General features: G+C 44.4%; 1 protein-coding gene across 1 annotated transcript in view; it reads left to right on the top strand.

The window, feature by feature from the left end:
* Positions 1-3,018: 3,018 nt before the first annotated feature.
* Positions 3,019-10,921, top strand: part of LOC104932209 (sodium channel protein type 4 subunit alpha) — a 156,067-nt gene continuing 148,164 nt past the window's right edge. Inside the window, 2 exon segments of the mRNA XM_027274271.1 lie at positions 3,019-3,160; positions 3,464-4,262. The gene's annotated coding sequence lies outside the window, so the exon portion shown is untranslated.

Genomic DNA, 10,921 nt, shown 5'->3' with positions numbered 1-10,921 from the left:
GATAAAATGACAATGAATTACACTAAGTCTTTTCTGCACATTTCTGACCTGATCACTAAATATACTCCAGTCAGACCTGATCAGGTGAACCTAAAACTAGACCCAGGTCTGGTTTGGGTGGTTTTGATTACTTTGGTCCAGTTTTTTGTCGATGGGAAAAAGCTGCTCATGTGGTTTGAGGTTTTTGGTTATAAAAATTATTATTATTATGTTAATTATACTGGGGTGCAGATGTTTTAACTCTTATAGAGAGTGTGTGTGTGTGTTTTTTGTCTATTTATCTGGCATGTGTTACTGAGGCTAGAAGGGAGAGATGACTAAAAAAAAATAGTTCAAGGACAAGAGAGACAGGTTCAGGGAAGTGTCAGTTTGGACAAGAAACATAATGTTCATTACTAAGCGGAAAACCAAAAAAGGAAATTGTCAATGAGAAGGTGTCCGAGACAGCCCATGTTAAGAAAACTGTATAAAAACCAATTGTTAGAGCTCCTCAAGGAGCCTTTTCTCTGTAAACCCTTTTGTGTGTTGCACTGTGAAACGCTCCTTCTTGTTCAAGAATAATAAATCCAACTTAAACTCTGATGCTTTGATTCCAGTCTTCCTTATTCAAGAGAAATTCTTCTGATGCTTTGATTCCAGTCTTCCTTATTCAAGAGAAATTCTCATAATATTTTTGGTCCTCATGGGCCGCAGCCTCCTGCCCGAGGCGAGTGTCTCCAATAGTTTGTGTCTGGGGTGGCAGGGAGGTCGTCCACAACCTGACCTGCATGCCTCAGAGTCCCGGAGGAGTCCGGGTACAGGTGCTTGACTAACCGATGAGCAGAGGTGCAGGGAGACAAGCAGGACACAACCCGGGAGCTGCTTCCTGTCAGACAGGAGTCAGCCACACTAAGCACAAGGTCCTCAAATGACTTCATAACTACAGAGTCTGTCCTGTGGTCCTTGGTGTACTGGGAACAGGGGGTTTGAAGCAGGCTGGCACATGGCATGTCTCCAGGGAGGAGATGAACATCGAAGACGGCTGATCAGCATCGCGCTTCAGAGTGGATGGAGAGACAAAGTCCAGTCCAGCTGCTGAAGTCCCTGTCCTGGACTTAAAGAGTCTTCACTGTGGTCGAGGAGAAGGTGGAGGAGGCAGCAGGCAGACATATCCACAGACAAATAATGTTTCATTAAAGTGGAACATGAAGTGTGTGACAGCTGCTTCTTTCTGGAGCATTTATTGTTGTCAGGGAAGAAACTTCTTATTGAAAATGAAACAAATAGATTTAAAGACACTTTTTACTGTGAAACACAAAACAAATGTATGAAACTACAGATCTGTTACAAAGATCTAAACTCATAACTTTAAAAGGGAAGATTTATCGGCTGAGGTGCAAAGTAATAAATGCTTCAACCTGCAGATGGGGCTGTAGTATAACATTTGGCAGAGTGGGAACATCCCAGGAATGGACAGAGTAACGTCACATTTCAGCCTTTGTGAAGAAATTATACTGAATTATGCAACTTTGTCATGCAGATAAAGTCAAACGTCTTTCTTTGCCGATGATAAATGTTTCTAAATTACCAAAATAAAAGTCAAATACAACATATTTAAACAAATAAAAAAAAAAGTTTGAGATCAGGAGTGGCAGCTGTGAGGGATAAAACCTGTGACCTTCTGGGTTATCAGATCTACTGTATATAAAACTTGAGCTAAATTTAACCTGCGTCACACGAGGGCGGAGATTAAAACGGGGTCAAAGCACAATGTAAAAAATCCTGCCTATAAAATTCTGCCTTTAAAAAAAGACAGCTGATCAGGATTCACACACTATTCATATTAAAGTGACTCACCTCGAGATGTGAACGCGTTTACTGACCCGATCTGTCCAGTTTATATTTGTTTAGCTTGTGCTTATCTATATGTAGAGGAATACAAAAACATCCTTTCCTCTCTATGACAAACTGTAGATTCAACCAACTGTTAACTTTTTAACACAAGTAATAAATAAATAACTTGAATGCACAAAACTGACATGAAATCCTGCAAAACTTATAAGAACACATTAGCACCCTGTAAGTTTATTTAGAAAACTCCATGTTTAATTGAAAATAACACAAAGACAACTTATTGAACTTATTGAACTTATTGAACTTATTGAACTGTTGGAAAGCTGAGAAATGTGATTGTTTTGGGGAAATGGCATGGCAGCAACATGTTTTAAAAGAGTTGTGACAGAGTTTCAGGAACGCTGCACCACCCTGAGGAAGACATCGTCAAACAGACTCCACAAAGAGGCAGAGAGGCGTCACGGACACTTTACACGATGCAGCAGATCATTCAGAGGTTCAGATGTTTGAAGGAGAACCTGAACGTTCTGGAGCAGAAGAACATCTCGAGCTGATCGACATCCAGACTGGATGGACACAAACTAAACATACACACTGTAGATCACGTGTCACATACCAGCCATGATCCACGCATCAACACATACAGACACATGTTGTGTGGGCTGAGAGATGTCAAATCTCATTACCACGTGAATAGTTTCTGAAATGGAATAAAAACAAAGCCAGGCCTGGTGTGTGAGGAAGCAGCTCTCATCACGACGACGTCTCTCACAGTAGCTGATGGCAAACACAAGGGGGAGACTCTCCTACAGAAACAGGCAGCATGCTGGGAAAGAACTGATCACGGTGGGAGGTGGACAGCAGAGGCTGAAGAAGTTTACATTGGTTTCCAGGAAAGTTTCATTTTTCCCCATAAATATCCTGATTGTCGTGTGACTCAGTCATCTTCTCTTTAAATACAACTTTGTGTTTTTGTGGTGCTCATATTTATTTTAACATTTATCTCAACATTTCGACCTCCTTGATGAAACAGCAATGACAGAAGGACGTGTCAGTGTCTGCTATGATGACATATAATAACGTGTTCAGCTGTCGACCTGAGGGAAGAAGCTCGTGAGGAACCTTCTGGCCTCCTGTTGAAGGTTCCTTGGTGACAGTTGAGTGTTTGTCTCTGTGTCTCTGTGATGACCTGATGACCCGTCCAAACGATAAGCTGCTGGAACATGACCCCTGCATGTGTAACGTTACTCTGATGTTCATCATGTTCTTCACGTGTTGAACCTGCTGCAGGGATTCGACCTCATTCAGACGCTTCATTCAGAGGCCTGTATGTATGTTATATCTGTGTATATGTGTCCACAAACTTTTGGCCATATACTGTTATGATGGAAAATGTACATCAGGTCATATTATGAGGATGTGTCAGTGCAAACTGCTTTACAGTGTGTGTGTGTGTGTGTGTGTGTGTGTGTGTGTGTGTGTTTTGCATGTTGTTTCCACCGTGGTCGCGTGCGCGCGCGCGTGTCCTCGGTCACCACAGCGCGAGTCAAACGGGACTTAAGGAGTAACCTCGCGATACTCTCTCTCTCTCTCTCTCTCTCTCTCTCTCTCTCTCTCTCTCTCCGTCCAGGGGGCGATCAAGCGGCGGGGATGTTGAGAGTCCGGCCGGTCAGCCCTACCGACCTACCGACGCACCGAAACGCAGCAGAACACTCCGGTCTGACGGGAAAACTTCCACTTTTTCACCTTCAGTGAATTTTATCCAAAAGAAGAAAAAAAAACAAAAAGAATAAAAGCAACAGCTGGAGCTGCGGGGAGGACTTTTATTTTGGAGGGTTCTCTTGGTAATTATCACACCTGAAAAGGATGAGAAGAAATTAAACATCTGTTTTCCCGCCGTGGAGGTGTGTGTGTGTGTGTGTGTGTGTGTGTGTTTCTCGGGTTAAACACAGGGAATAAAACCAAGCTGAAGCCGCTCCCGGAGGATTAAAGCGGCTCAAGTTGTTGGGAGACACCGGAGGAAGCGGCGCACACGGACCCGGTGCGCACTCTCCCTTCTCCGGCTGGACTGACGCGCCACAGTCCGCTCCGCGCCTCTGCTGCTGCTGGAGGACACTCCTGCGCTCCTCCTGCGCTCCTCCTGCGCTCCTCCTGCGCTCCATCACTCCGCTTGGATGTAAAAAAACAAGAGCAAAACAAAAAGAACAAGCTGCTTCTTCTTCTTCTTCTTCTTCTTCTTCTTCTGTTTCCATCCAAACTCTTTTCTTCTGAGGCGCCGCGCGGAGTTTCTCGCTCATGGATCGGCCACTGTGCGCCTCCTCTCCGGATGGGATTTGGCAGCTGTGAGCGGGGCGCGGTGGAGCAGTGATGGTGTGAGAAGAGAGATCTAAAAAAACAAACCCGCAGTTTTTAACGCAGGAGTTTCACATGTGAGTACACGCTCTTCTTTGTTCTTCTAGTTTAAAGGTTGGAATAACTGAACTCTGACCTTTCAGAGCCTGGCCAGTAAAACACCTGCGACACTGAGAGAACACACACTCACATTTACAACTTTAACACATGTAGGCTGTTTGCACTTCATCTGAGGACGAAACCAAATGTCCAGTCCTGATTTCAGCTCAGCCTGGAAGAGAAAACCCAGACCCAGCTTCGTGCTGATGATTGTAACCGAGTTATTTTAGGTGAAGCGAAGAAAAAACAACAACCAGGCGCTTTAAAGTGGATCCAGAGCTCTCCATCTCTGTTTGGAGCCACTTTCATCCTCCAGAGACTCTGTTTCCTCTGTTCCTATGCAACCCCGCTCCTTATCAGCTGTGCTGTGCCGAGCTGAGCCGAGCCGAGCCGTGCCACCACTTTCCATTAATTAACCGGCTCTGTTTATGTAAGAGATGATACATTTGGGGCTGCTGTCATATTTACTGCAGCTGTAATGTTCAAATAATATTTCCTCTCGGCTGCTCAAGTGCGTCAGTGGCACTTTTATCACATTTTCTTCAGTAAATCTGCTGCTGAACTTGTTGTAATCTCATAGACTTAAAGGTATTTATATCCTCTGCCACAACATGCAGAGTCACATCCAGGATTTTGGTGTTTTATTGAAATATTTATCATATTAGTTTAATGTCTTCTGATATCACCATAATATTCAGCTGTGTGTCTACAGTCTAATAATCATCTATCTAATATTTATAGAGCTCTTTAAGTGTGTTTGCATGATGCACCGTGTGTGTTTGTGTGTGACGCTGAATTTTCTGGACTTTTCACAACAAACTGCATCATTGAGGCTCCTGCTCGTCATGTTTTGTCCCTTTCAGGGTCTGATAATGCAGAAGTATTTACATTTTTGTTGATTTATTAATCATAGATTAAATTTTTTCTGTTTGTGAGGTGCCGTAGACGTAAAATAATATCAGTCAGACCTGTGCAGCCGCTTCATCAGAAACGAAACAACCTTCATGTAAAGTAACAACGACGTGATGAGAATAGAAACATTTTCTCATTATCATTATTGTTGTTATCGTGTACACATCATGAGTTGTCTTATATTCATGGCATTACGGTAAAAAACCTCCCTGTGCATCCACATTTGTTCTGTCAACACTAAATGTAGTTTCACATCATGAAGTTTTGAAAGAAACACGTAGAAAATCAGTCACGGTGTCCACGTGTCGACCTCCACCCCCGTCCCCACCTCACTGAAGTGTCCTCGAGCAAGACTCCAGACTGCAGCTCATGTCATGACCTCCGACCTTCCTCTGGGAGGGAAGGATGGATTAACAAAAATGTCTGAGTTTAAAAATCTAGTAATGAATTGTTTTTTGCTGCCTCACCTGCAGCAGCTCTACAGGGCAGGTACATTGGTGCCATGGTGGAATTAAAAGAGAGAAGGATTAGAAGGAAGGCAGGACATGAGAAATATAAACGTAGGTCGGAAAGTCTGATAGGGTTCGTAGAGGTGAGACTCGACGAGTCTGTCGGCTAAACGTTGATAAAACCACGAGAGCCAGAACATTCTGCGTCCTCGGAGCCAACAACAGAGCCTGAGCGAGGCGTGAAGGAAGCGAGCGGCGCTGCACGGTGTTTGCGTGAGTTGTTTCTGTCGGTTAAGATAGTTTGATGGATCAGTGAAGCTCCTGACAGGTGTAGAAACAAAGAAGCTGAGTCCATTCTCTGCAAATCCAGAAATGTTGAAGGTTACTTTAATAATTCTAACAAGATGAGAAACTGTGAGGCCAGTGGAAACGTTTGTCCCCATTGACGTGAATGAACATGTTGCCTGTGAAATACCTGTCCAGATGTTTATATGAACATGAAGGTGTGCTGTGCTGAGCCGGACGTTCACCGCTGTGTCGGTGTCGCGTGTGACTCCACGCGGGAACGTTGGAAAAGTCACGAGTCAGACTGCAACGTTCTCCGGCAACTGTAACGGATCAAAACGAGGCCATCTTGATAAGTGACATAACAGTTGTCAGGGACAACGGGGTCATTGTTCTGTGACGTGTTTCACAAAGTAGTTACCGTTAGTTACCAGAGCTGAAAGTGTCGTAGAGACCGCTCACTAAAGAACAGCCGGTCCAGAATCCGACCCGAGCCGCTGTGGTTGAAGTCCGCACCTCCCTGCGATGGTGTAACGCTGTACTCTGGGTGTGGCCGTACACTGTGACATCATTGATGGGTGTGGTTACAGGTTAACAAACCTTTAACCAGATGAGGTGTGTGTGTGTGTGTGTGCGTGGGTGTGTGTGTGTGTGTCATGGTTCAAACTCTGCAGTAGCTGCTGTGTCAACACCTCAGCACCGCCCTGCTACAGCCCTACAACAGGTGTCCCAGCGCTACACCGCCTGCCTCGCATGCATTACATTTGTGTGTGTGTGTGTGTGTGTGTGTGTGTGTGTGTGTGTGTTAGAGAGAGTGCGTATATGTGTGTCTGTGAGCCCACGGGTGTCCAAACCCATATTTGGTGTGTTTGTGCGTTTGCTTGTGTGTAGGTGATAAAGTGTGTGTGCGTGTGTCCCTGGATGCATCTCGGAGTGTGTGTGTGTGTGTGTGTGTGTGTGTGTGTGTGTGTGTGTTCAGCTGAAAAGCCCCACACGGTGTTGTGTTGTTTGTTCAGTGTTGGAGCAGCAGGCCTGACCTTTCCTGTGCCGGGCGCTGAGACAACACGAGCTGCTGTTTGACGGAGAGGCAGCCAGCGCTGAGGCTCTGTGTTCTGACATCGGTCCTGCAGGCTGAAACCAGCTTCCTGCTTATTATCTCCAACCTTTGTGCAGTAAAGGCACCGTATGAAACCTGAGAGCAGCTCTGTAGCTTTTATCATGGAGCTTGAAAACCCTCCTGAGCCCGTACAATCCAGCTCTCTGCGTTTGCTTTGCATTCATTTCTTTTTGTGTTTCTTCAGTTTGTTTTCATGGCCATTAACTCCCATGAAAGACACAAAACGTTGGTGTCACGTCCTGCGGAGCGTTGACCACGACCTGTGCCATCAAACATTATTGTCTTGTAACTTTTCCTGGGGGATCTGAAACATCAGCTGTGTTTAAATTTAGCGGATCAAAGCAGAGAAGTGACGAGCAAACACAGAACAGGCCGGCGTCTCCGATTCTTCTTTCAGCCTTTCTTTGTCTTCTGTACATCGTTAATTCAGATTTCATTCAGTTAATTTAAATATCTAATTTCACTGATCGTCACAGGTCTGGAAACAGGAATGTGCAAACTTTAGTAGTCGGCAGCAGCTGTAACACCGAGTTGTGTTTGTGTCTAAATCTCCTCGAGGGAACTTTTTGTTTTTCAGAGCCCTCGGCTTGTTCAGTTCGGTCCAGTTGTTCTGATCTGATCACCTGAGCTAACCGAAGGTTCGGACCATGTAGACCGGTGACTCAGCGTCGTCACGCAGCTGAGTCGGGCCGGACAGATCTGCTGCTGCTTTAATCTCAGTGATCCTCTCTCACATGGAGAGCACAGAGCTGAGAGCGCTGACAGTTTAATTATCTGTTATTCCTCCGTGAAAGCAGCTCGCAGAAATACTCTTAAAAGTGACGCCTCCTTTCCTGCCTTCAACAATTTTACTGTCCGACTCTGGAGAGACGTGAGGAGTCAGCAGAGTGTCGAGGATTAGAGCTCACTTCATCACGCTCGGATCGATCCGCTGAATATTAAAGATGGAGATTAAATAAACCTCTAATTTACAACTCAGATCAAGCTTTGAGACACAAGACATCTGAGCAAAGTTCTGAGCTCAGGTTTTATCGGGTCTTGTCTTCATATGGGGGTCAGTCTGTAAGTCGTGTATTTGAAGGCTGATCCAGAACACTTTGAAGGTCTCTGTCTCTGAATCTCACAATCAGGGATGTAACGATGTCAACTCACGACTCCATTCGAGTCACGATTTTTTGTTCACGATACGATTTTTTCTCAATTTTTTAAAAATCAAAATGAGCTACAGACAAATTCTGACCAAATAAAATGATCTTTTTATTTGTAGGAAAAAAATCTTTCTTTACAGAAACTCTCAAACAGTTTGTTCTTATAAAAAGTGCAACTTAAACAACAAAACACAGATATCTGCTTTCATTAGAAACAATCTCACAGTAAACTGCTGTAACTGCTGTGATGCAGTTTTCAGCTCACGAGGCGTAACCAGGACTCTAAATTAACTTTTTTGATCAACAGCCAATGTGGCTGTAAGTTTCTGAAGTTACCAGCCAATCAGAATTTCCTCTAGCCACATTTTTTCCCATGCAAAAAAAGATTATGAGAGCAACTGAATTAATTTGATCATTTTATTAACTAAAGCTTTAAATTAATCTTACAATAAAGTTGGGAACTTAAGTACATACAAAAATTATCCTAACATTTCATTACTCATTAACCCTAACAAACTATTCAGGGTCTAATATGACACATTTTTTGTACATAACAATAAAATAAAAACATTAAAACTCGCGAGTAGCACGCGTCAATTTCCACAGAGCACCTGGAGCGGAAGCTAGAGACAGAAAAACCAAAGAGAATCCGATGGATTTTCAAAATAAAATACCCCGCGCAAACTGCCAGTCGTAAAAACAGACAAAAATGAAACTAATTAACTACGTAGCATATTTACATGCATGTATAGAAGAACGTACACCGCGAAAATGTCCAAATCTGAGCAGGTAAACAAAGTCTGGCGGGCTAAGCGTCGCTCCTGAAACACTCCCGGTGGGTTTGAAGTCGCGTGCAGGACGGACCAAACACGCCACGCTCACGCAACGGAAGCCTGTTTGACCGGTGAGAGCACACGCTGTGCGGGTTCCCATTCGGCAAGAATCGCGATTCATTTCTTCTGTCGACTGATGCGAGTCGTCATGCATTTGTACCGATTTTTAATCGTGTCACGATGCATCGTTACATCCCTACTCACAATGTTAAGATTTATTTTTAAAGATTAACGTTGCATATTTATTCTTGTGAACTTGTCCTGCACATCCAGAACAAGTGGTTTGTGCACTGTGAAATCCACAGAAACGTACGGTTACTGCAAACATTTCACAGGAGTATACCGTGTATTCAGTCCAAAACTAGAGTAATTACAGAGTTACTGTACAAAATTACAGTTTCCGATTACTTTAAATTACTTGTCAACAGCTGCCGGTTAGTTACTTACCGGTTTACAGTGTGGGGAAAGTTTCATGATGGCACTTTGGAAAATTTGTAGTTTTTCAATAACAGTTTTTTTCTGTACATTTTCCGTAAAAGCATGAATGCGTTTGCTAAATATTGGAGACGTTCTTCCAGGATTTTAAAGGAACAAACTGATATTCTTTAGTAGGAGCTCCACAGGCAGCTGCATCGGTGAGTCATATAAAGTAAAATGCCAAAGAGCAGCATGTGTCAGCGTTAATAGAGGTCTGACAGTCAACATCTTTCTTAAGTGAGTGTTCAAGGCGACATAAGGCAGCTTACAGAGGAACAAAGAGGCCAGAGAGCTGTTACCAAGGGAAGAAGCAACGTTCTGAAAGAAAAACACGAGAAATCTGAAAAATCAGGCTGATGTTTGACAAACTGTGAAAAGAGGAGCCAGAGGTACGACTTCACCTCCGCTCAGGGAAACACACGTGACGGGATTCTTTAAACAATCAGACTTCAGGGTGTTTGAAGGTGTGATGCACCTGACTCAAACTCCATGTTGGCATGTTGATTGGCAGGCGCCTGAAAGCGTCAAAACCACTAAAAGTCAGTCCCACATTTACTCTTGTCCGGCGGCTTCTTGCTCGCTCACTCTCTCCTTTTCTCTTCTTAGCTTCCTCCGTCAGCGTCCTCTTCACTCTCTTCTCCTCTGCCATCATGTCCGTAGAAGCTGCTGAGCCTGGTTACCTCCTCTTCTTCTTCCTGGTCGTCCATAACGCCTGTTGGTACAAACACTCAGTTCGTCAGCTTGGCGGTGAGCTCAGAGCGACGGGTTACCCGAACTGAGCTAAACAGCACTAACAGACTGAGCTAACATGATCTAACAGCAGCTACAGCTGTCAGCAGTTTACTCACTGCCACATAAACTCTGTAAATCACAGAGAGTTTGAGGCGGAGCACCCGGAGGACATCAGAGGGAAAACCAGAAAACATTTCCTCCATAAAATATGATCCAGTTTCACCAGAATCAGTGAAATAGTTGCTGCTGTGTGACTTAGTGCCGTAAAGCGTTACGTACTTCTCCCGACCCGGAGCCCAAAGTTACATAGAGTGAGAACAGACGTACGAATGACAGAGACACCGTTCACCTGATCACAGGTCAGTGTGGGTCACCTGATCACAGGTCAGTGTGGGTCACCTGATCACAGGTCAGTGTGGGTCAACAGACGGTAACTTTGTTAATTTATCAGAGGAAAGTTTCAGGATGTTGGAGGTCTGAAGTGTGTCGACACATCGACTGTCTGCACGTGGAGCTTCGGTTCAGCAGCAGTCGTCCCGTCTCAAACACTACAAGCAGTCAAATGGCATGAAGATCAAAGGTCAGAGGTCACAGCGCGATGACATCAGTACCTTGATGGAGAGGTGTTGTGGATTTTTCGGTGCCGTGCAGCAACAGCTGATTTATCCCCCCCCCCCCTCCGCT

The sequence above is a fragment of the Larimichthys crocea genome, chromosome XXIII, assembly GCF_000972845.2.
Source record: "Larimichthys crocea isolate SSNF chromosome XXIII, L_crocea_2.0, whole genome shotgun sequence".
Lineage (NCBI taxonomy): Eukaryota > Metazoa > Chordata > Actinopteri > Sciaenidae > Larimichthys > Larimichthys crocea.
This window is presented reverse-complemented; position numbering and strand designations above follow the sequence as displayed.